Genomic DNA, 26,871 nt, shown 5'->3' with positions numbered 1-26,871 from the left:
GCATTGTCACATTTTGACAATTCAGTCATCTGTCATTTGCACCTCTATAACTGTCTGGTTCGATTCTGCAACCCAACAAGAAAAACACAGACTTCAGAGGATAATTAGAACTGCAGAAAAAACAATTGCTACCAACCTGCCTTCCATTGAGGACCTGTATACTGCACGAATAAAGAAGAGGGCCGTGAAAATATTTGCAGATCCCTCGCATCCTGGACATAAACTGTTTCAACTCCTACCCTCAAAACGACGCTATAGAGCACTGCACACCAGAACAACTAGACACAAGAACAGTTTTTCCCGAAGGCCATCACTCTGCTAAACAAATAATTCCCTCAACACTGTCAGACTATTTACTGAATCTGCACTACTATTAATCATTTCATAGTTCCCATCACCAATCTCTTTCCACTTATGACTGTATGACTATAACTTGTTGCTGGCAATCCTTATGATTTATATTGATATATTGACCATCAATTGTGTTGTAAATGTTGTACCTTGATGAACGTATCTTTTCTTTTATGTACACTGAGAGCATATGCACCAAGACAAATTCCTTGTGTGTCCAATCACACTTGGCCAATAAAATTCTATTCTATTCTATTCTATCTAACCTTTCCAATGAACATAGCATTCCTCCCCACACCCTTTTCATGTAAGTTCCTATTTGAATGGTACTCTGGTTTTATGTTATTCCAAAATGATTTGCAGAAGGCAATGACAGGATGCAATATGAAATTCACTTGATTTTTCCTTTTCTTTGAATACTCCTGTTTTGTTGGAATGTATTATATGCAATAGCTACAACAGTGTTCGACCAGTATATGGCAGTGTTTATAAGTTTGCTACTTATAATCTGTGATATATACTCTATGGTATTTTTGTTTGGAGGAGAGCTTCCTGTTCAGGGGTGGGTTCTACTTACCTTTACTAGCAGTTCGCAACGGGATCACGCTTGCTTGCTTCGCTCATGCGCGTGCTGATCTTCTGTGCATGCACTGAGCATGCACTTCTGTGCATGAATAGATCATCTATGATGACATCCAGTTGGGTGGGCGGAGCTGGTTTTACTACCAGTTTGCGCTGTTCCTGTTACAGTTAAAACAGTTAAGCAACAAGGCCTTGGTAACTGTACATTTTGTTTGATTTGTAGTACAGCTTTCTAGCAATCCCATTTAACAAACTCTCATCCCCAACTCCCAACACTATCCCTTCTTAGTTGTTAGGTATGGCTTCCTTTCATTGATTGTTCTCCTTAGGTTAATTTGAACAGTTTCCCACTGAGGAAAAGTCTTTAGCAAAATACGAAGAGTCATGGTGGTGCTGTGGTTAGAATGCAGTGTTGCAAACTAACTCTGCCCACTGGATGACTAAGCTTCCACCCTTTCGAGGTCGGTAAAATGATTTTTTTTGTTGGGGGCAATAGACTTTGTAAACCACTTAGAAAGGATTGTAAAGTATTATGAAGGGGTATATAAGTCTAAATACTAGTACTAGTACTAAGAGGTGGAGAACCTGGACACTGTCACTGTCACAACTCTAGACTTCATTTCCCACTAATTTCTTCTACAGCGGTAACTTAATTACCATTCTTCTGAGTTTATAAAAATCTGCTTTCTTGCATCCTGGATCAGTGTTTGAATACACTCAGCTTTCGACTCCCTAAATATCAAAGATATCAATATTACATACTCACTTTCTCCAAAGTCCCCGTTGCTTCTGCTGCTTATAAGAATTTCTGTCATACACACATTGTGAACAAGGTAAGTTTAAATAATTATATCTGATTTTTATTGGATGTCTTTAAATAGAGTCTGGACAGCTATCCATTGTGATGCTCTAATTCTCCCTTCTGCACTGTCTGGGAATTTGTATTTAATGGCCTAAATGACTTCTTTCAAATTTATGGTTCTATATTTATCTCTTTCTACATTCTGCTGAAATTTAGTACTGCTTTTCCAGCCTTGATGTACTCCAAATGTGTTGGATTTCCCTAGAAAACATTGAGATGATCGCAGATATGACAAAAATCTGTTCATTAGAACATTGAATTTCTTATTTCCTACACCATGGTCTTTTAATCTTCATTTTTGATGATGGCATTGAAAAACGAGAGATGGGGAAAATACATTGCATGATGCTATCATATCAAATATCATATGTACCATGAAGATGCTACCATCTGCTTGTAGTCTACTCTGCATTTCTTTGTATATCTAAATTTACTTGGCAAAACATTAGCTCCAAGATGAAGCCCTTTCTTTTATATGTTCCTACATTCCAGCTGTTATGTGAGGTGATTTAGTTCATTTTCAGTGTTGTTTTTGGTGAAGTGCGAGTAACCTGAGTATCTCATCATTTCATTCTCTTTGCCATTATCATACTTATGTATGACATCCTTCCATACCTTGCTGGCTTTCAGAACTGTTGGGATCAGAAGAAAATTCTAAGGGACAAATGGAAAAAGAATGTGCAAGTAGGCATCTAGGTATTCCTAATCAAGGAGAGAAGCAACCTGGAATTAAGGAGAAACTTCCTAACAGTGAAAACAATTAACCAGTGGGACAGCTTGACTTCAGAAATTGTGGGTACTTCACACGGGTGAACATAAAAATGCAAGTAGAAAAAATAGGGACCACCTTTGGTGGGAAGGTAACAGTGTTCCATGCGCCTTTGGTGTTGAGTCATGCTGGCCACATGACCACGGAGACGTCTTCGGACAGCGCTGGCTCTTCGGCTTTGAAAAGGAGATGAGCACCGCCCCCTAGAGTCAGCAACGACTAGCATGTATGTGCGAGGGGAACCTTTACCTTTACCTTTACACACGGGTGAAATGTAAATTTTGTTACTACAGGTTCTGTGGGCATGGCTTGGTGGGGGGGGTAATGTGACTGGGTGGGCGTGGTCAACTTTTTTTTTTTACTTTTAAAAGCATTTTTGTGCAACCACTTCAATTCCTCCCTTCTCAGCAATGATACCATAGACCACCTTTTCCAGACCAAGTACCCAAAGCACAAGCGCGCATGTCCCAAATACCCCAAATTTGGCCCCTGTGCATACGCCCTGCTCTCAAGCATGCATGCGCAGCTGTGTCCTGCACATGCTGTGTCCTGCGCATGTGCATGGCCCCCCTGCACATGCCCCACCCCTTGTGCATGCACGGCAGAGACCCAAAGACCAGCTGGCTGGCGGGAGGCACATGCACGGTGGAGCTGAACTGGGGCGAAGGCTTGTGTGCCCACAAAGAGGGTGCTGTATGCCACCTCCCGCAGATGTGCCATAGGTTCGCCATCACGGCCATAGACATTCTACTATGTAGCATTTGACAGCACATTACACTGTTATGTTTTTTTCTAACTTGCAATTCTTCTATAATTTGAATTAATAGTAATTTCATTAATACCATTTCAAGATGTTGTATATAGACAAGATAGAGGTACAATAATATTTAATAGCATTTATATGGCACTAAATCTTGTCGCCATGTTTTGTATATAGGCACACAGGCTAATGCACTAATGATGCAATGAGAAAAAGAAAGAAGTAAAAATATGCTTGCTCATTTCCTCTTTCTGATATATACTACATTTAAAAATAATTCAGTAAACTGGAATGTTCTTGTTGAACAGAAGAAGCAGTGCTTTGATTTATCTCCGAAAAATAAAAAACAATCAACAGACAGCAATAGCTCAAGGAGAACACAGTATGAACAGGTTCAGATTGGGGCAGAATGTTCTGAATTTGATGCAACAGAAATAAAAAAAAATCACAGAATATTTCTTCTCCTAAAACAGATTGTCTTCTACCAACAAAAGCCTATGCGGGGAGGGACTGTAGAAGATTAGAAAGGAAAAATTGAGAGAACTGAACTCAACAAAATATCAACCCACTATAGCACTATAGAAAAAGTTAAATTCCATATTTCATATATCTTTAGGAAACAGTAAAACCATTTCTACCACCATTTCTACTCAAAACTGTAGAAATGGTGGTAGACTTTAGGAGAAACCCTTCCATACTTCCACCTCTCACAATACTAGACAACACAGTATCAACAGTAAGGTAAAGGTAAAGGTAAAGGTTCCCCTCGCACATATGTGCTAGTCGTTGCCGAATCTAGGGGGCGGTGCTCATCTCCGTTTCAAAGCCGAAGAGCCAGGGCTGTCCGAAGACGTCTCTGTGGTCATGTGGCCAGCATGACTCAATGCCAAAGGAACACTATTACCTTCCCACCAGAAGTGGTCCCTATTTTTTCTACTTGCATTTTTATGTGCTTTCGAAACTGCTAGGTTGGCAGAAGCTGGGACAAGTAACGACAGTAGAAACAGTAGAAACCTTTAAATTTCTAGGTTCTATCATATCGCAAGATCTAAAATGGACAGCTAACATCAAAAACATCATCAAAAAAGGACAACAAAGAATGTTCTTTCTGCGCCAACTCAGTAAGCTCAAACTGCCCAAGAAGCTGCTGATTCAGTTCTACAGAGGAATTATTGAGTCTGTCATTTGCACCTCTATAACTGTCTGGTTCGGTTCTGCAACCCAACAAGAAAGACACAGACTTCAGAGGATAATTAGAACTGCAGAAAAAATAATTGCTACCAACCTGCCTTCCATTGAGGACCAGGTATAATGCACGAATCAAGAAGAGGGCCGTGAAAATATTTACAGATCCCTCACATCCAGGACATAAACTGTTTCAACTCCTACCTTCAAAACGATGCTATAGAGCACTGCACACCAGAACAACTAGACACAAGAACAGTTTTTTCCTGAAGGCCATCACTCTGCTAAACAAATAATTCCCTCAACACTGTCGAACTATTTACTAAATCTGCACTACTATTAATCTTCTCATCGTTCCCATCCCCAATCTCTTTCCACTTATGACTGTATGACTGTAACTTTGTTGCTGGCAATCCTCATGATTTATATTGATATATTGACCATCATTTGTTTTGTAAATGTTGTACCTTGATGAACGTATCTTTTCTTTTATGTACACTGAGAGCATATGCACCAAGACAAATTCCTTGTGTGTCCAATCACACTTGGCCAATAAAAAATTCTATTCTATTCTAAACAGATATATAAACTCAGAGTTAACAACTCTTAATGCTTTTTTAGCAATGCTGTTACAGTGAGCTCTGGCACTTAAATCATTTGAGATGAGTACTCCAAGGTCTTTGACAGAGTGAGGGTCATCTGTTAGGTTGTATCCGTCCAGCCTGTATTTTGTGTTCTGATTTTTTTTGCTAATGTGTAAAACAGAGCATTTGTTGATTGAGATTTGGAGTTGCCAATTGTTTGACCATTCTGACACATAGTCAAGGTCTTTTTGTAGCGTAGCAGCATTGTCAGTGGTGTTGAATAGTTTTCCATCATCGGCAAAGAGAACACAGTTGCTTATAATATGATTGCAAAGGTCATTTGTATAAAGTCTAAAGAGTGTGGGTCCTAAAGCACTGCCTTGGGGGACACCGCTGTTAACAGGTGCAGGGTTAGATAAGGCATTCTCTATTTTGACTACTTGCTGCCTGTTTGATAAGAATGTAGCTATCCACTTATACAGGAATCTGGAAATGCCATAAGATTTTAGTTTTAGAAGTAGCTTGTCGTGTACCATTGAATCGAAGGCTTTATAAATTGCATCTATTGATTTACCCTGGTCAAGTTTTGAAGTCCATATGTTTTTGCAGTGTAATAGTTGCAGATTGCAGAACAATTTTTTTCTAAAGTCAAATTGCTTGTTAGAGAGTAGGTTGTTAGTCTCTAAGTAGAGAGTAAGGGATTGGTTTATGATTGATTCCATGACTTTCCAGGTGACACAACATAATGAGATTGGTCTGTAATTACCAACTAGGCTGGGGTCACCCTTTTTGAAGATAGGGATGACCGTAGCTAGTGACCATAAATTAGGTAAGGAGCTGGTTCTGAAAGATATTTCGTAGATTATGCTAAGTGGTTCTGCTATGGTGGTTGAGAGCTTCTTTAGGAAGTAAGCACATAATACATCAGGGCCAATCAATAGAAATAGTTTTAGGTTCTGTAGTGCCTTTTCAATGGCATCATCTGTGAAATCAACATATAGTAGATCGATGTGAGTAGTTGTGGTACGATTGGGAAATGAGGGGCATGAGCCATTGCTGTTTACAAAGACTGAACTGAAGAATATGTTGAAGAGGTTGGCCTTAACAGTTTCATCATTATAGTCTTTCCCGTTTGGTCCTTTTAGTGTTGGGATGGATCTTGAGTCTTTAAATTTGTTGTTTATGAAATTGTAGAAGGCCCAGGTTGATTTAGTGCGTATTAGGTTTTCATCTTGTTTGCTGTGATAACTGATGCATTCTGCCTTTATCTGTTAGCATACGGTTTTGTAGCGACTTTTGAAGTTAGCTATGTAGCCAATTTTGTTTTTGCACCAAAGAGGGGGTTTTTTTTGGTCTGAAGCTTCCTTATTGTTATGGGTAATTTATGTTTCCTGGTTATGGGGGTTATTAATTGTATGGGTAGTTTGATGATTCTTTTGACTTCTTGCAAAAAATATATCTTTGAAAGTCAGTGCTTCAGAACAATAATTGGGAAAGTATATTGCCTCCAAGTTCTTGTCATAGTGACAACATTTGATAGGTTATTGGAAAATAACAGGATTTATTTTCAGTAGATCTTTGGACTGGTAGGACTTCGAACTATTATGGTTTGCTGGCAATCAATAGTTTTGTGGGAGGATATTTCGGCTGGGTGTGTATGCTTTTGAACCAGTGTTGAGTCCTGATGACTGCAAGGACAAGTCCTTGCAATTTTCTTGGCTACATTTCCGCCATTGCTTTCTTCTTAGGGCTTAGAGAGACTGAATGGCCCTAAATAATCCAGCAGTTGTCCTTGTGCCTAAGACAGGGCTAGAACTCATGGTCTTCCAGTTAGCTTTCAGCACTACACGAAACTGGGTCCCATGACAGGATCCTAGGGAAGATATCTTGTCGTCAAACATTTCCACCATTATTTCGTTATTTGTATCTCTCATTGTCTTTTCATGCTTTCCCATCCAGCCTTTTTTTCCCCTTCATCATTTCCCCACTTTTCTTATTTTCCCATCTGAAATTCACTCTTCTTCCATATATAGTCACTGATTCTGTCTTTCCCTGAATCTCTACTTTTCCTTCCACTCATTCACTTATTTAGTGGCTGAATAAATATGTGGAGCTAAATTATAGTTAGCCAAACCAGCCAAACTGACCTGATTCATTATCTCACTAAGCCATACACATTTACATACCACAATGGTTAGTTATAACACACTAAGTTTAAAAACAGAAAATGATATCATAGATTTGAATCTATGATATTGGACAGGGTTTTTGCTCTTTGGGATTATAAAGATAGTGAAGAATAATTTATTGGTTGTTTGGTTGTTTCATTTCCTGCTTCAAAGTACTCTTTTTCTGGAATGACCCTGTCAACCAAGATTTTTAAAAAAAATAGCTAGGAGTTATCTGGAATTCTGAATTTAAGAGCCCTTGCCCGCAAGGTATCACTGTCACTCCTTGTTACCGAGTGAAATAGTTCTTTCTACGCTTGAAGGGTTTTTTGGACTCAACCAACTAAAACTGATTTTCAGTTCTTGTCTGCTCTAGTATATAAATGGAAGAAATATTCAGATCTTCCATTACTGTTACTGAATTAAATCACAAAATAACTACAAGAGTTAAATGTTAAATGGCTTGCTAGTGTTCTTAAATGCAGCTATAAATGCAAACAAGAATCCCACCATTCATTGATTCTTCCACAGATTGTACATCTAATGACAAGAAAAATGGAACGTGTAATGTTAGATAAACCATATTTACTTGTATTGGTGGGGTGGGATGTTACTAAATGAAGATCAAGAACTGGCTTGCTTCTCTTGCCCTGTCCTCTTAAATTAAGAGAAAACCTTTGCAGTTGTGATATTTTTAATCACGAAAAACATAACTAATGGATTAGCAATTGCAGTAATTTAGAGGATTATTTGCAGCATAGTCTAGAATAGAATAAAATCTTTATTGTCATTTTAAATGTATACTAACCAGATACATTAAAATGAAATTTCATTGCATTCAGCTCTCAAAAGATAGCCATTATGCATATCCACCCCCACACACACATATATGACCTAGAGAAACATCACAGTCTAGTTCGAATGTATACATATACATGGCAAAAAAAAGAATCCTGCGAGTTTACAAGACGGATGACATAAGGAACAAAGCTGTTACAGAATCTAGTAGTCCTGCTGTAGATACTTCGAAACCTCCCCGCAAAGGGGAGCTTAAAACCTCAAGAACAACATAATAAAATATTGATACCAGTAATCAAGGATCTACATCAGGGGTGTCAAACTCAAGGCCTGGAGACCAAATCCAGCCTGCGGGGTGCTTAGATCTGGCCCACAGGGCCACCCTAGAAACAGCGAAGGACCATCTCGCAACATCTCTGCCAATGAAAACGGAGCTCGCAAGAGCCGTGTGCAGCCCTCCCGAGCTCCGTTTTTGCTGGCAGAGGGTTGCAGGAGGCCGTCGCAGCCAAAAACAGATCTCAGAGCCCATTTTCTCTGGCAGACTGCTCAGGCCACCACAGGTACCCCCCACAAAATGAATGACATCATGCTGGCCATACCCACTCTGGCCACGCCCACCACAGCTCCCCCCCCGAAGGTCAAGCACAACCTTGATGTAGCCCTCAACAAACTCAAGTTTGACACCCCTGAGCTCCTATCTCATACAGCTCTCCTCTTGTATGAATTTGGTAAATAAATGATACCAAGGATACTTCTGAGCATAAATAGCATTTTTTAAATGTTAAAATGCTAATGTAATTTGCAACCGAGTGGCTCATACCTTACAAATGTACTGACTTAATTGAATAAAAATATCCTTACATTTTCTTTTCTTTTTCAAGTGCAGATTGTGCCTTAAAAGACACCAGTATCAGTCTATCATTTACAGTTGATTCTGCTTTCCAACCTTTCAATATAAATAAGTACTGCTAATCTGCTCTCCTTGCTGGTGCCTTCTCTCCTGTAAAAAGTAATAATAAGGTAAAGGTAAAGTCTACCTTAACTTAAACAGACTCCAAGTTATTTCATGGACTAGTCCATGCAGTTTTCTTAGCTACGCTATGGAATGATTACCATTGTTTTCTTCTGAGATGATTTTTGGTTGTTGTTACCTTTTGAAACCCCTGGCATTTCCTGGGTAGATTTGCTGAAGTATTAAATAGGTACAGCACTGCTTTTTTTATATCAGCCAGATTGATTTAGAAACAATAGCATGATTTATATCCAGGGTAGTATCTTTAAAGAATATGTATGGTAAGTAGTCTTTGAATAACTTTAGGCCCCAAAATGTCGTAGTTTAATTTCATCTTGCTCAAGAAACAAGGCCAAATCAGACTGGAGGTTTTCAGTTGTTTTGATAGATTGTATCCTGAACCCTAGAAGAGATGCTCCAGGCACCCCACTGATAAGGGTCATTTTCTTACATTTTCCTGTATATTTAGAGTAGAGTAGAATAGAATAGAATAGAATAGAATAGAATAGAATAGAATAGAATAGAATAGAATTTTTTTTTTATTTGCCAAGTGTGATTGGACACACAAAGAATTTGTCTTGGTACATATGCTCTCAGCGTACATAAAAGAAAAGATACGTTCATCAAGAAGTTTCTTTAAGTTCAGGACACAAATATGGGCCAAAGCTTTTTCATCAGTCCATAATGTACTATTGTTATAAAGAAGACTGCCTGAATGTATCCATGTAGGCACAGGGGTTCTGCTGAACTTTGAACAAGACTTTAGCTTATCATCTTCAACTATGTTCCAAGGAACTGTTGTGGCCAAATCCCATCTCAGCTAAACCAAATAACCAAATAATTTTGAAGATGCAACTTAATTTTGTTAATATGCATATAGGATATCCTGGGCAGGGAACATGATGGCTCAGCAGTTAAAGACACTGAGCTGGTCAACTGAAGAGATTCAAGACCCGAACTTTGTGCAACAAGATGCTCTCCCATTACCAGCTCCTGCCCACCTAGCAGTTTGAAAGCATGCAAATGCAAGTAGATAAACAGGTACTGCTTCTGTGGGAAGGTAACAGCGTTCTGTGTATCTTTAGCATATAACCATGCTGGCCACATGACCATGGAAATTGTCTTTGGACAATGCTGGTTCCTTCAGTCAAGAAACGGAGAGATGAGCACCCTGCCCTAGAATCAGAAACAACTGATAGGCAAATCTTTACCTTTTACCTTTTATATACTCAGTTCCTGGCAAAGGTGGGTAGCCATGAGCAAAAGCAGAATCAGAACTACAGCTTATACAATCGGGCCTACTACGTTGCAAAGACAAGATACAGAAAAAGGCAGGCACAGTGGAAAGTACAGAATGACATTGGAATAGTTTAGATAAATCCATCCCTGTGACTTTATTATTATTTTTCCTTTTGTTCTAGGTCAGCATGCCACCCATATTATCTTTGAGATAAGGCCAGTGAATAGAAGTAATTTAGTTTACTGGAGGACAAGTTCCTATCGGAGGCTTCTCCCAGTCACCATTCAGGGTCAATTCAACTTGCTAGTTAATGTTTTCTTACAAGGGCACTTTAAGGAGTTCATATGTATGTGGGATGGGGGATCTCAAAGATTTGGTAGTGAATGCAGCTGACATGTATATAGGGGATTATCTTTAACCATCAGGCAACACACATAAGTGTGCTGCATTTGAAGAAGAAATAAGGAAATGCATCTAGGAAAATTTCAAGAAGGAAGTTGAACCTATTAACCTGACTATCTGTATCTAAGTTACATTAACATTGTGCCAAAACACATCTTAAGGCTTATATATATATATATTTTTTAAAAAATCCAACCCCTCCCTAAACCCCTCCTTGAGAATTCAAGGTCATCTGAGTTCTGTGTCTATGTCTGGATATGCAGTATGTAGGCTGATGCAATTCTATAGAGCTTACATAAAGTTGACTATTACAGTTCAGGGCAATGGGCCCAAACTGTGCTCTCATTGGTTCTTTGGAGACCCATTTGCTAGATAACTTCATTCCTTGCCTACTTAAATATACTTTAAGGCAGACACTCTAAGTGAAAAAAAGATCGTGAAGCATGGAAATGATAAGTTAACTGAACTGAAAGAGGCAACAGAAGGAAACATAAGAGGAGGCCTGAAATTAAAAAATTCTTAAAGAGCAAAGACCTGCATTTGTTTACACAAGCAACTTCTTCAAAAGAGGATTAACATTCACTGCAATACAGCCTTTTACTGGAATTTGTTCCACAGTAGAACCTTCCATTGTACTGTAGCTCTGTCATTTTTTGCAGCAAAAACAAAGGATTTTTTGGTACCTTCCAAATTTATTATTACTAGGTGGGGGATGCATTCATTTCATATTGTATAAGATTTATTGTGTGCCTGATGGAATGAACTGTGACACATTAAAACCTATGCATTACAGTATCCACCTGACCTTAGCTGATCTCAAAAAGTAAACTATAATTTCACTTTTAAAAGAAATGTAAGAATTAAAGATGTGTGATATTAAATAAAAATAATTTGATACTTTATAAATACAGGCGGTCTTCACTCACAAACTTTTTGAAGTCATGTGATTGCATGATCACATCCTTCATAGTTGACTTGTGATTGACAAGCAGAGTTAATAGATGATGCAAAAATAAAATCATAAGTCAGAATCCTGTGATATTTCACTTAACAACCATGATGATTAGCCTAACAACTAAATGGGAAGTGATGTCAAAAGCCACAGTCACATGATTTTCTGTTAACAACCATGATGCTTATGCACTGCAGCAGATTGTAAATGAGTTTGGTTGACAGTCATTCAATGCCTACTAGAAGAACATTTATATTATGTCTTTGCAAGTCCTTTGTTACTAGAGTCATTTACTCTTTTGAAAGAAGAAGAAAGAACCTGAACTAACAGGATGGCAATGGGTGGAATCTTTTGAACTGCAATGAACATCATTTATAGATTCTGCAATTAGTCTATAATTCTAATTGAAATAATCACACATACATATTGTCATGGTTGTTCTTAGACTGGGCTGTTGATTTTTAGCTATTTTTAATCATGTAGTGGATTTTGTAAGCCATCCAGAGCCTACTGGGATGGATGATCATAAGAAATTACAACAATAATAAAAAGAATATGAGCCAGCTAAAGAATTGTAATAATCCGGTCAGCTGGAATGTCCTCAATAATTTGACACTTCTCCTGATACCTGCCTTATAGTCCATAAAATCACTTTTCAGTTAAGCATTACGATTACAGTTTTTGTGAAACCCCCATGCAAGGTATTTCTTTCTCACTTTCAAGGCTGCAAAATCATCAATGACATCATCAGAATTTATTTGGTTTGCAAGAATGATCAAATGGTTCAGTTTATTGTCCTGGGTCACCACCAATGTTTAATAATAAAACTGCATTCCCCAGATACAACAGAGACTGACAAAATGATGAGCTTTTTCAAAGGCATACTGTAGCTGAGAAAACAGATGTGAGACTTTCGACATAAATATGATTAAATAGCTCAAGTGCATTGTCCATGGCTGCCCCAGAGGTAACAGACTGAATCTTTTCGAATTTTATAAAACAGTTCCTGAATCTATTGTTTATGGGTATGTGGTAGATTGAGACCTTGAAAACTTTACTTCTTTTTTTTTTCTGAGACTACTGAAGGACCAAGGATAAAATGAGAATAATCTTGAGAATCTCTCCATGGTTCCAGCTAGATTTTGCAAATCTGAAAAGAGCATATTCAGAGCTGTGATAGACTATGAATTTATCAATAGGAGAAAAATATCTACTGTATGAACTGCCATGGTTTGCTCCTTGTACAAAAGCTTTAGAATTGTTTGCAAGTTTTCTTACTGGCAAAACTTCAGCTCCAACTTTGATCTTCTTATGGAAGACAGGGGACTTCGCTTCATCAATGAGGTCTTGAAACATTATATTTATTTACATATTGCCCAAATTTCTACCCCACTGAAATTCGCTCTCTCCATAGATTTATGCCACCTTGTCTGACTATGTTTTTTTTCAAGAACATTCTCAATTCTTCGTATTAAAAAGAACATTTACAAGATCTTTCCATTGTGTTGTTGAAAGTAATTAGAATTACCTGCTCAATTGTTCATTTTTGTCATACAATTTCTTCCAATTATCATCTATGGCAAAAATCTGGAATGATACAGAGATTGATTTTTGGTCATGTCTTGAAAGAGAACATGATAAATAGAACAAGCCAGAGTCCTGTGGCTTCAATGAATGAATCTCTTTCCACACTCTAACCACTAAGCAGAATCAGAGAAAACCCAGTGCCAATGTTCTCTAGGAATTACAGCACCAGAAACAAGCAGAGGCCAAGATACACCATAGATCTACCCGCTGAGAGGTCCTGATTATTTGCAGTCTTTAAGAAAAACTCAGTTCTTGTGATTACAGTAGGAAGAGACCTTGGGATAATCATATATTTTCCTGACTCTTCCGTAATTCAGAATGTTTTGCAGTTGTCTGTCTTTTTATGATATGGAAAACAGCTAGATAAGGATGTATGAATCATGGTCTGGCAATGAGCCTCTAGGAAAAGGGAAGGGGTAAAACTGATATTGCCAGGGCATTCTGCAGTGTAAACAACTCTTAAAGAAAAGCTATTTGTAATAGGCCACAAGATTTGGTTGTTTCAGTTTTGCCTCAGAAAAGCAAATGTATGTTAATTTCACTTCCCTTGAAGAGAGAGAGAGAGAGGGAGGGAGGGAGGGAGGGAGGGAGGGAGAGAGTTGTCATTTGGTTCAAGGTAAAAGGGCCCTGGGAGCAACTGAAGTGCAGATTGAGAGGTCATAGGTAAACAGGCTGGGAGGTCAGAGATCTCTGGCTCACTGAAAGTCTAGTCTCTGTTCTTATCTTTTTGATGTCCAGGAAATTTCTGTTCCCATGTTCCAAACAGATTCCCTTTCAAATGGGAATCTTTAGCATCATCAGGAAGACAACTGTATGCAACTACGCAGTCAGCAATAAGAATGTACTATTACCATTAGGATAAAAAACCCACTACCATTCTTAGCAATTACACACAGTGGGCAAAGGTTTCGGTACTGACTTTATGGATATCCAAGGAGATTTTCAAGGAGTAGTAATATACAAATATATAGAGAGATAGAACACTTTGAAAGATGGACTAGGAAATCCTAGTTCAAGTCCCCACTCAGGCACAAGAAGTCTATTCACAATTTTGAGCTAGCTCCCATCATTCAGCCTAATCTATATAGGATTAGTGTTGTAAGGATAAAATTGAAGGATAGAATATCTCTTGTAGCTCCTTATTTGTCACATAAATAAAAAAAACAAGGATAGAAGATGAAATGTATAGAGCCAATTATGATTGAAGAAGCTTTCAAGCCCAATCAATCAATCAATCAGAATATCCATTTTATCATTCTGAATTTTTACTTACTACATGATCTAGTGTCATGTTTCCCAATCTAATGCCATCCATATGAGCTGAGATTAGGAATTCAAGAAGGTACAGTCTTTAGGCAGTTGAAGAGGATTTGGAAGCTGGCCGATTAAACTTTTTATTTATTTATTTATTTATTTTGTCACAACAGTATATATAAGCATAAGCATGAAACAACTATACAACATATAAGCGTATATATAATGAAAGGAAACAATAGGACAGGAACGGTAGGCACACACTACTTCCACACTATATATCTATACCATCTATCTATCTATCTATCTATCTATCTATCTATCTATCTATCTATCTATCTATCTATCTATCTATCTATCTATCTATCTATAGTGGAATATATATATTCCACACTATAGATCTGTGTTGCTACACTGAAGGGAAGTTTATTTGTTTATTTATCAGTTCTTTTGGAGTTAGCTTCTGGGAGTTTGGGAGTGTTAATATTTTTTTAAGTCTGGCAAAAATATTTTTTATATTTTTTTTAATACTCTGCTTTACTTTTAAGAGATTTTAAAGAAGGTTCTGTACAGGTCATGCTCAGCACTGAATTCCCTCTCCTGAAGCGGTAAAATGCTGCACAAAGGACACTGATGTTTCACAACATTTGCTAACATTTTTTTCAACATCCAGCCACAAGAGCCAACTCAAAGCAATTCAACTTACATCCTACTTCTACTTCATATCATACACAACATGTTCTCCTTCCATAATGTGTCACTAGAGACACTTATTTATAAAAAGCACATGGAATCAGGCTAACATAGATGGATCCTAGCTACAGACTAAATTATGAATACAGAATGCATTTCACATGCAGAATTAATTTGATCTGATGACCAAATAATAGGCTTTGGCATGGTCATCTGTATTTTTAGTGCCTGGTAATTCTTCCTTAAAGGATTCAATAGGCAGATTGGTGCCCATACTGTATATAATCTTGGATCAAGATCATAATAAATACCTTCCTCCTGGAAAATTGTTTGTTAATAATGAACAATGGAAAGTCAAGTTTCACTATAAATCAGGAGGCACAGGTTAAATCCCAAGTCTACTAGCAATTCCCTTAAAGCAGAGGTCTTCAAACATAGCAGCTTTAAGACTTGTGGACTTCAACTCCCAGAATTCTCCAGCCAGAATAGCTAGCTGGAGAATTCTGGGAGTTGAAGTCCACAAGTCTTAAAGCTGCCAAGTTTGAAAGACCTCTGCTTTAAGGGAATTGCTAGTAGACTTGGGATTTAACCTGTGCCTCCTGGTTAAAGCAAGGTTGGACAATCTTTTTACCAGAAGCCATAACTTTTAATCTCAAGGCACTCTGGATACTGCCAGAAATGGTCTCCTCCAAGTGGTCTTACAGTTCTTACCAAAAAAAACAACCAAAAAGGATACTAATAGTGTTCTATGGATTAGAATAGTAAGGATTCTGATTGCAATTACCCAGTACGCTTAATGTGGTTCCTGAATAAGCCCATTTTTTTAGACCTGAAATTGTATTGACCATAGACCACTACTTCATAAACTGCGTGTACACAACACCCCAAGCCACAGAAAACTAAACAAATCAGGTTTAGCAGGTACTTGGTCTTTAACTGACCTGACAGGACATGTTGCGTGATTATTGCCAATGTGAATGCTTTGATGCCTCTAAAGTACTATCGTTGCCAAGTTTCATCTACCTCTAAGTCTGCCAAAATTAGTCAACTATGTGACTCATATGTATAACAATGTCCACTGTGATTACAAAATAATAACATGAAAACAGAACAATGTTTTCTAAAATGTTTTTCATTTACATTTGAGCAGTGGGTGTTATGCGAATGGTAAAATATAGTTTAAATTAGCTTTAGGTTGGATGCTATCCTTGCCTCCTCCTTCTCCTCCTCCTCTTCTTCCTCCCACATCATATTGCTGTATTGCTTTAATCCAGGGGTGTGCAAACTTGGCTCTTTTAAGACTTGTGGACTTCAACTCCCAGCAAAGCTGGCTGAGGAACTCTGGGAGTTGAAGTCCACAAGTCTTAAAAGAGCCAAGTTTGCACACCCCTGCTTTAACCTATTTTGAAAGAAGCCTGGAAGTGAGAATCTTTTTTCAATCCCAGTGCTGTAGAAATATTTTGGAGAAGAGTTGAGCCTGCATACCAAAGGTTAGCTTAACCATAGGTCACTACTTTTCCATGTTTCCCAGCAACAGAAAGAGGCCTTCATTCCACCCAGCACAGATTCAGATAAGATGGCAGATACCTTGCTTGGTAATAGTAGAATTAGCCATCTTACATTATTAGAAGGGGCCGTTTAGGCCATTAAGACTGATTCATTGCTTGGAAACCAGATTCCCAATTAAAATATTATAGACAGATGACTATTCTAGTCTCTTCTTCAATATATACCAAAAAAAGGGAGCCCTTCACAAACTAAATATTGGAAAAATGACATATTGATATAATGTAAACTACTAGAGGCTATTTTAGGTTCAGAGGTGAAATCCAACAGGTTCTGACTGGTTCTGGTGAACTGATAGCAGAAATTTTGAGTGGTTTGGAGAATCGGCAAATACCACCTCTGGCTGGTACCAGAGTAGGGTGGGAATGGAGATTTTGCAATATTCTTTCCCTGGAGTGGGGGAGAAATGGAGTTTTTGCAGTATCCTTCCCCTGCCATGCCCACCAAGACACACCCACAGAACCGGTAGTAAAAAAAAGTTGATTTTCAGCACTGTTTAGATTGCATCAATATTAACATAATTTACAAATCATAAGAAGAATTATTTCAGAAGAAATATATCCTGTAACAATCAGACTCTAACTGAAGTATTATCACTAGTTCTAGTGATAGTTTACCAACGTATTTTAAGAAAGTTTAAGAGAAATTAGAACAGGGCAGAGAAGACCATCTATGGCAGGGGTGTCAAACTCACGTCACCACGGCAGCATGACATGATGTATTGGGACTTCCTCCCCTTCGCTAAACAGGTGTGGATGTGGCCAGCACGTAACGCATCCAGTCCATGGGCCATGAGTTTGACACCCCTGGTCTATGGTGACCAAGGGACTGAAAGCAAAGTCACTTGGATTGGATAGTGTTCTAGTTCTGCTTTAGCAATAAAAGCCAGCTGGGTGGCTTTGGCCAGTCACTCTCTATCTCTCAGCTCTACTTACTGCACATGATGGTTGTTGTGGAGAAAATAGGAGGAGGAAGAAGTATTAGGTACGTTTGCCACCATGAATTATTTGTAAAAATAATAAAGTCAGGATAAAAAAAATATTTTAAAAAATTGACTTGAGGAGGGATATGTCAAATACCTGAAGGAGCATCTCCTACAAAAGATTTACAGCTTGTTTATTGCGCTGGATATTTTTTCTCAATTTACCAGAAACAGATTCTTCTTCAGTACTAGGAAAAGCTTCTTATTCATATCAACAATCAAGCAGGGGAATCGCTTATCTGGAATGGTGGTAGAAAGCCCTTTGATGGACGTATTTAAGCAGATATTGGGTAGACATCTGCTAGGCACATTTTAACCTGGATTCCCTGGACTGAGTTGTGAATTGCACTTGACAGACTGCATGGCTCTTCCAACTCTGTAATTTACATTCAGCTGAGTAAAAAGGAAAGCCTGAAAAGGAGTTCTTGATGGAATGGATGAAAAATTCCAGTGAGAGTATATGACTTGCAGAATGACAGTTATTCATCCCTAGTACAAAGAGAATCATGCCAATTAGACAAATGGATTGACAGTATAAGATAATTTCCTTTGTTCTTACAGCTTGTTTTAAATATACTGCTCTGTATATATGAATGTCAGTGCGTGTCCCGAATGTAGAAGTTACTTTTTCCCTTTCCTTCTCCTTGGAATATATCTGTTTAGTATACATGGGTGTTAATATCTGAATTACGATACATTACAAGCTATTATTGACTTCTGCATGTTAATTTATTTTTCCCCTCTCTGTACGTCCAGGAATATGAAAATCCTTGTCACTCTATGTTGTTGTTGTTTTATTTTCCCTCTCTGTACATCCAGGAATATGAAAATCCTTGTCACTCTATGTTGTTGTTGTTTTATTTTCCCCCTTTTATTATGTACATGCCAAGGAAGTACCTGCAATTGTTATAATTCAATTACATATTGAAATAAGTAAAAATCTTGGACATTCCAGAATATGCAACTTCTGTTAAACAGATTCGTCAGAAATATAACTGATTCTGACCCTTCTTTAGTTTCAGTTCAAATCTAGGTAGAGAAGTCTGTGAGAAGAGTCAATCTAAACTGGCATTTTATTAATTAACAATAAGTTACAAGATGCTTTGTTAAGAATAGCTAGATAAAATCAGTCTATGAGGCCGGTAAGCTCAAAACAGTTAATTCTTTACTGCTAAAAGCAATCAATCATTTCAGAAAGTAATTGATCTAATTAAGCAAGCTGGATAGAGCTCGAGGGGATCGATAATTTAAAGTGATTAATCTAATTAAATAAACTAAACCACTGACGATAACTTTGCAAAAAGTGTTATGGTCAACATTGTGTCAAACATATTTTAGAGATAAAATATTGAATTCTTAGGCTACCTTCATTTAAATTATGTAATACATCAAGTTTTGCTTCAGAAGACCCAGATTATTTTACCAATACTTTTAGTTTGAACTTCAGAGGGTTCTGGATTTGGTTTAAATATGATGGCTGGTGGCTTATTCTGGTGGTTAAATTAACTTGTTTTCATAGGATAGATTGAACTATAAACTGGTTTCACATACTAAACCATATAAGAATACGTACATTAGTGTTAATTTTAACACTGGCCAAGTTTAGCATGCATGAATGCAGATAAATCTGTTGTATGAACTCTCAACGACTGCCATTTTTTTACCAACAGTCTGTTATTGTCATGCCAGACTGTAAAATATGCCATCTCTCATATAAATTCGGTGAGAAGGTGGTGAAAAGCAAAACTGAATTTACGGATTTATAGTCCCAATTTATGTAAGTAACTAACAACAAAGTATGTTCTTTCTGCGCCAGCTCAAAAAGCTCAAACTGCTCAAACTCAAACTCCTACAGATGAATTATTGAGTCTGTCATCTGCACCTCTATAACTGTCTGGTTTGATTCTGCAACCCAACAAGACAGACACAGACTTCAGAGGATAATTAGAACTGCAGAAAAAATACAATTACCACCAACCTGCCTCCCATTGAGGACCTGTATACTGCACGAGTCAAAAAGAGGGCTGTGAAATAATTTACAGACCCCTCGCATTGTGGACATAAATTGTTTCAACTCCTACCCTCAAAACGGTGCTTTAGAGCACTGCACACCATAACAACTAGACACAAGAACAGTTTTTTCCCGAACGCCATCACTCTGCTAAACAAATAATTCCCTCAACACTGTCAAACTAGTTACTAAGTCTGCATTACTATTCATTTTTTTATCATTCCTATCACCCATCTCCTCCCACTTATGACTTTATGACTGTAAACTTGTTGCTGGTATCCTTAAGATTTATATTGACTGTTTCCCTATGAATATCATTAAGTGTTGTACCTTATGATTCTTGATGAATGTATCTTTTCTTTCCTGTACATCAAGAGCACATGCACCAAGACAAATTCCTTGTGTGTCCAAGCACACTTGGCCAATAAAGAATTCTATTCTATAAAGAATTCTATTCTATTCTAAAACAAGAGAGGGGGGAAAGGAAGGGAAAAGAGAATGTATTTTCAATTATGTCAAATAGTCCTTTGAATTTAAATAGGAAAGACTTCATTTCCAATCATAGTTTAGCCAATTATATACATTAATCATTCTTGAATCAGTTCAAGTCTTTTCACTACTACTACTTTGAACAAAGATGATGTAGAAAGAGATGAAAGTGTCTAGTTTGGTTGACAACAAAACCAAGTTGGAGGCTTTACAATGGCATAAATATATATTTAATTTATTTGCGGGAAAGATAGATACTGGAATAATAATAAATAATATTACTACTATTACTACTACTACTACTACTACTACATGTTTCCTGTACAGTATCAACAACAGAATTATGGAAGAAGATGATTTGATACAATATACTTTCGAATAAACTCGTAGTTGGGAGAAAGACGAAAAGTATTAGGTAAGATGGAGTTACCTGAAGTTGATCTTCTTAAAGGCCTAATGAATCATTTTTCATGTCTCCTTTTTACTTTTCCTCTGTTTATATTTTTCCATGATACTTTCTGCCTTTCAAAATATATCAGACAACTCTGGCTCCATCTAGTGAATTTTTTTAGTCATCTTTTTTCTCCCCCTGTAAAATTTAATCCACAATGTGATGTGTTCAAAATGCTTTCAATGAAGCTCCAAAGTGGAGCAGTCCTGGTCCTGCAACTAGGCAGCAGATGCTATTTTGGAGATGGCAACAAGATAATTAGAAGAGATAACTGTACATCATGTGACCCATCTAGCCTAAACTAACCTGCTGCCTCCAGATGTGGAAGAACATGTTCCATTGTCACTACTGAAGAAACACTCATCTCCCAGTCTCATCACTTTTTGTATATGGAATGGGAGGGACACCGTGTTAAGCTGTTCTGTATATGTTGTTATATCAAGAAGTCATTGACTGGAGTTAAGAGCTATCTATTCGGCATATTCTGAAGCTGCTGTTCTCCATAATCTTACCATACTAAGGTTCCCTTCATAGTCAGGAAGGCACAAATGTGACCAGAGACACTTCCCTAGAGGCTCACTAAGCTGTTGACATATGACTATCATTCGTCATCTTCAGGCTGGTGTTTATAGCTTCGTGCTTCTAGGAGTAATGTGTGATCGCAGCTGTTTCTTTCTTTTAACTGCTAATGGGGGTTTGAACTGATTGGTTGGAAGCTTGGCCGTGTTCTGATTGGGTGGAGATGTGTTTTGATTGGCTGTGCTCTGATTGGATGGTGGGGTTGGCTGTGCTCTGATTGGATGGGGGTGTGTTTTGTTTGGGGGGGGCTTGGTTGTGCTCAGGTTAGTCTGAGTTGCAGGGGGATTTGAGTTGGTGAGCTGCATTGCTGTTGTTTAGCTTCGCGTTCGTGGTCGTGCTACATCTTCATGGTGGGTGTCAGTCTGCTGCATGTATGGATTGGAGGGGTTTGAAATGGCTAATGATGCAGCTGCGGTCTGGCTTCTGGTCCGTGGTCATGTTTCATCATCAGTGTGGGTTTGAGTCTGCTTTCTTCGTGGATGTGTGGTGGTGACATGCCGTGTGGCACTCGTGTGGGTCTTGCATCATTCTTCATGTTAGGGACTCGTTTGTCGATAAGGGCGGGTTTCCAAATGGCTGGTAGGCAGGAGGTATCATCTCGTTTATTCATGCTGTGTGGGTGTTTTTCTATCTCGATGGCTTCTCTGATTATTCTGTTGTTAAAGTGTTCAATTTTGGCGATAGTTCTGGTATTTTTAAAGTCAATTTTATGTCCTGTAGCTTTAAGGTGTTGGACCAGGGAAGAAATTGGTTACTCTTTTTTGACTGAGTTCTTAAGTTCTTCAATGCGTGCACTTATTCTTCTGTTGGTTTGTCCGATGTATGTGGTGCTGCAGGCGGTGCATGGGATTTCATATACTCCTTGATTTTCTAACTCAATTTTGTCTTTGGGGTTTCTTAGGATGGTGGATATTTTTTAGTTTGTACTGTTGATGTTGTGTTTGTGGAGGATCTTGCTGATTCTGAGTCTATGGTGCCTTTTATATATGGGAGGAGGGCTTTGCCATTTTCTTGTTCTCTGTCTTGGATTTTAGTATTTTATATATATATATAAAACTATATCAACCACTAGTTAATTCATATGTATATACACATAGGATGAATATGTATCTAGGAGTAGGTCAATAATTTTTGGACAAGAATTTGTATGAATTCCATATTCTTGGCTATAGCCAGCACATTTTGCACAACTCTACAGGTGATCTTTTCAGCCCAGTTGCTAACAAAGAGCAAATTCTACTTGAAAATAGCATGGTATCTATGCAGCTCTAGTTTGCGGGAGTCCAGTGTTGGCAGCTATGCAGCTTTGGAAAGCCAAATTGGACTGTAATCTTGATCCTGAGCCATGTACAGGACAAGGGCAATCCCCAGCTGTAATTCTTCTGGCTGCTGTCCATTCCGCAAGTGGATCATAAGTATGTTTATAACCAAGATCATGCATTTAATATTTTTGGCTCTTGTCAGAACCTGGGGCAGCTTGATATGAATCTGCTTTACTTATGAGTAGGTTCGTGGAATTTCGGAGAGATATGATATAGGAGAACATGTTCTGTCACACCCTTCAAAATGAATCATGAGTGCATGATTGTTGCATGAACAACCAAGGATATATGCAGGATTGAGTGGTAAGGGGAGGCTTGCTTTACAGAGGTGGTCTCTTTGCAATTCCCCAGGTAGTTGCACTTAGATGATCTAAAAAAAGTTAAAGGACATTGGAACAAGTTAAAACTTGAATAAGAGATCACCAGCAAATTCCAGAACAGTAGACTATACTGTGAAATTAAAAGAAGACAATGGAAAACAGTTATACATTGCTGCCAAGAAAACTACATAGATTACATGTTGCCAAGAAAATACCATCTAATTAATCAAAGCTTGACTTCAGGAAGTCTTTATCTTCTGTCTCTGTACATCCAACTATGCCTTAGAGCTTTTCCATTAATATCTATTTGTCAAATTTTCTAAAGGAGAGTGGAAAGACTTCTGGAAACATCCATATTAATCATCCTGAAATTTTTGTCATAGGCCTAAATCAGCCTGTCATATAGCCATTATGATAATATCTTTGGTTATCAGAAGCCAATGGAAACTATGTTTTAGACTCATATCTACCTTTATGTGTTTCTGTGATAACAGCCAGAGTCTTTTAAACATGAGGTTCACTAGTAGTCAGAATATTCTCACAGATCATTGTCTCTTTCCCTTCTTTTCCTGTTCTACAGAATGAAGAACAGAGTCATGTCTAGTGGGGACGTTCAGTATCATGAAGGCTTTAAGCCTCTTTTCACTCCAAGTAAGATTGCTGATAAGGATGAAGATGTTACTTTGATTTTGAATGATTCCCATTTAAAATCAGATTCATTCTGAGCATTTAATAGACATTCCGTCAATTTATCCTGTCTAATAGAAATAATAAAAATTGGATATGACAAATGGGAAGATAAGGCTCTAAAAAGATATGGCATAGTTCAGGGGTCTGCAAACTTGGCTCTTTTAAGACTTGTGGACTTCAACTTCCAGAGTTCCTCAGCCAGCTTTACTGCCTGAGGAACTCTGGGAGTTGAAGTCCACAAGTCTTAAAAGAGCCAAGTTTGCAGACCCCTGGCATAATCCATTAACTTCTGTAAAACTGAAGTACAAACATTCACGTTGAGTAAGATGGCAAACAACAATGACCTTTAAGACCACAATGCAGTTCCCAGAGAATGCACTGTAAAGTGTTACTTTATCAGGAGGTGTCTGTAGTCAGTTTCTGTCTCGGAAATCTCAGAAACTCAAAAATCTCTAGTTTGTTTATTTCAAATTAAAAATAGCTGGTTGCCATGCAGCAGTGTATTAAAGGAAGAAAGTATCACCTTTCCTTACCAGAGCTGAGAATTGCAGTCCTTCAAGCAAGTAGGCAGAAGGGGACTCAGATGAACAAGAATAGCCTAATGAAGTTAAGATGCTCTTCTATGGACTGAAGACATCAAGATTCCAACCATAGGAAATGACTGGGTATCTTTGAACCAGTTGTGCTGTCTCAGCCTAGTTAACCCCATAGATTTATTGTGAAGTCCAATCAGTACAGGAAGCACTACCTGTGTTTCCTTGTGTTGGGGGTGTGTGTTATAGATTTAATGTATAGTAACCAAACATAGCTACAAAGATAGAGCAAGACCATTAGGTTTAATTTCTGATCACCTTAGACCAGGAATCCCCAACCTCTGGTCCATGGACTGGTACTGGGCCACAGCATGCCAGAAACAGGGGCCTGCAAACAACCAAAGTCCCATCTGTGGGATGCAGGAAGCATGAGCAACCATGCCCTCACCAGTCCATGGAAAAACTTCTCTCCACAGAATTGATCCCTGGTGCACAAAATGTTGGGGACCACTGCCTTAGACCAGGTGTGAAAAGCTCCTGGTTCGGACTGGATCAGCCAATCCAGTAGTAATGGCAGTGGGTGGTTTGGAGAACCGGTAGCAAAAATCTCTGCGGCGCCCATGCCCAGCTGAGCCACTTTTACTTTTAAAAGCCGAAGAGGTTGTAAAAAAAAATTTTTTAAGGGTTAAAACAAGGCTCTGCTGATCCCAGCTGAGATGCCTGATCATCAGAGGCTTTTTTTTTACTTTTAAAAGCATTTTTTAAAAGGTAAAAAAGCTAAAGCCTGCTAGGCAAAAAATGGCGGGTGTAGGCAAAAAAGGGGGGGTTTTCCGTTTGAGAGAGAAAGAGAGAGAGAGAAAAGAAAGAAAGAAAGAAAGAAAGAAAGAAAGAAAGAAAGAAGGAAGGAAGGAAGGAAGGAAGGAAGGAAGGAAGGAAGGAAGGAGGGAGGGAGGGAGGGAGGGAGGGAGGGAGGGAGGGAGGGAGGAAAAAGGAGAGGAAGGAAGGACTACAAATCTGACATTAGAAGCAGCTTCAGAGGATAATCCAGGGCTAGAAGGGACATCTAGTCCAACCCTGCTCTAGCAAGACATTGTTAGTGAGTTTCTGTTTTTTAATCCCCGTCACATAGCCACGCCCACCTAGTCACATGACACCCCCCCCACCCAGTCACACCCACAGAACTGGTAGGAAAGAAATTCAGATTTCACCACTTAGACTATAACGTTTTTTTAAAAAAGATCAGAACTGGTCCTATCTTATTTTCTTCCCCTTTTAGAAAGATCAAATGAGAGAATTCTAGTGGATGGTAGGCTGCTCTATTTTGAACAATAAATCAGAAGCAAGAGATTGAACAATAATGAAGGGGTCTCATAAGCCATTTGTTGGAAATGCTTTTATTTACATTCCTTACACTGAACAAGGGGTTGGATCCGATGGTCTTTCCCAAGTGTATGATTCAGTGAGAGGTATGAAAGTAAAGGGTAAGGAGGTTAATAGAGAAAAACAGTGGGAAGAAAATGTTTAATAGCAGGGGGAAGAGAAAGAGGAAGGTTTGGAATACAGCTGGTAGGGAGCAGTCTTTCAAGAAACATGCCCACATTTTAAGACTGCACAAGCTTCTCAAACAATTAGCAGTTTTGTTTTATATGTTCCTTGGCACAGGAATTATGCTGACTTTTGATTGGCTCTATCGCCATCCCCCAACAGGACCTGAAATTCTACCCTAGCTTCATCTGCCTTTGACTTTTTTCAAAGAGTTAAGGTCCAAATTAGTGCAGTTCAGTGTGATTTTATCCACAAAACGCGACACATATATTATTATTATTATTTTTTTATTTATTATTTTTCATATTTATATACCGCCCTATCTCCCTAAGGACTCAGGGCGGTTCACAGGCAATTAAAATACATATAAATACAGATTAAAAAACGACGATTAAAAAACTTATTCTATTGCCAAATTATTAAAAACAATATAAATAGTAAAAACCCCTTAAAACCAATAACTTTAAAATCTAATCCAGTCCCGCGCAGATGAATAAGTGTGTTTTAAGCTCGCGACGAAAGGTTCGGAGGTCCGGAAGTTGACGAAGTCCTGGAGGGAGTTCGTTCCAGAGGGTGGGAGCCCCCACAGAGAAGGCCCTTCCCCTGGGTGTCGCCAGACGGCACTGCCTAGCTGACGGCACCCTGAGGAGTCCCTCTCTGTGAGAGCGCACGGGTCGGTGAGAGGTATTTGGTAGCAGTAGGCGGTCCCGTAAATAGCCCGGCCCTATGCCATGGAGCGCTTTAAAGATTGTCACCAACACCTTGAAGCGCACCCGGAAGGCCACAGGTAGCCAGTGCCAGTCTGCGCAGGATAGGTGTCACACGGGAGCCACGAGGGGCTCCCTCTATCACCCGCGCAGCCGCATTCTGGACTAACTGAAGCCTCCGGATGCCCCGGAACATTGCAGTAATCCAGGCGAGACGTCACGAGGGCGTGAGTGACCGTGCATAAGGTGCTACAAAAAGCATCTGAGAGCTCTCTATTCTGACCCTCTCATCCCTTGAAATAGTGCTGGTGTCCACCATCATTTGTTGCCATGATAACCAGAGTTTTGGAATGATAGGAACTCATGTTTATATTTGATCATACAAAGTTTTAACCACCTGCACTCCTCCAATCCTTTCACAGCCTTCAACTACTCAGAACTAAATTTTATTTGGTTGTGAAAGTCCACCCTGGTCTC

General features: G+C 38.6%; 1 protein-coding gene across 3 annotated transcripts in view; it reads right to left on the bottom strand.

The window, feature by feature from the left end:
- Positions 1–26,871, bottom strand: part of P2RY1 (purinergic receptor P2Y1) — a 115,970-nt gene that overhangs the window by 13,360 nt on the left and 75,739 nt on the right. Inside the window, exon 4 of one of the 3 annotated variants that reach the window (XR_009155861.1) lies at positions 929–1,092. The gene's annotated coding sequence lies outside the window, so the exon portion shown is untranslated. Of the gene's footprint in view, positions 1–928; positions 1,093–20,497; positions 22,970–26,871 lie in introns of those variants that run through there. The other 2 variants (XR_009155856.1, XR_009155857.1) reach the window with 2 other exon arrangements.

The sequence above is a fragment of the Ahaetulla prasina genome, chromosome 6 (genome assembly GCF_028640845.1).
Source record: "Ahaetulla prasina isolate Xishuangbanna chromosome 6, ASM2864084v1, whole genome shotgun sequence".
NCBI lineage: Eukaryota > Metazoa > Chordata > Lepidosauria > Squamata > Colubridae > Ahaetulla > Ahaetulla prasina.
Note: the sequence above shows the minus strand (reverse complement) of the source record. Positions and strands in the feature narration are given on the sequence as shown.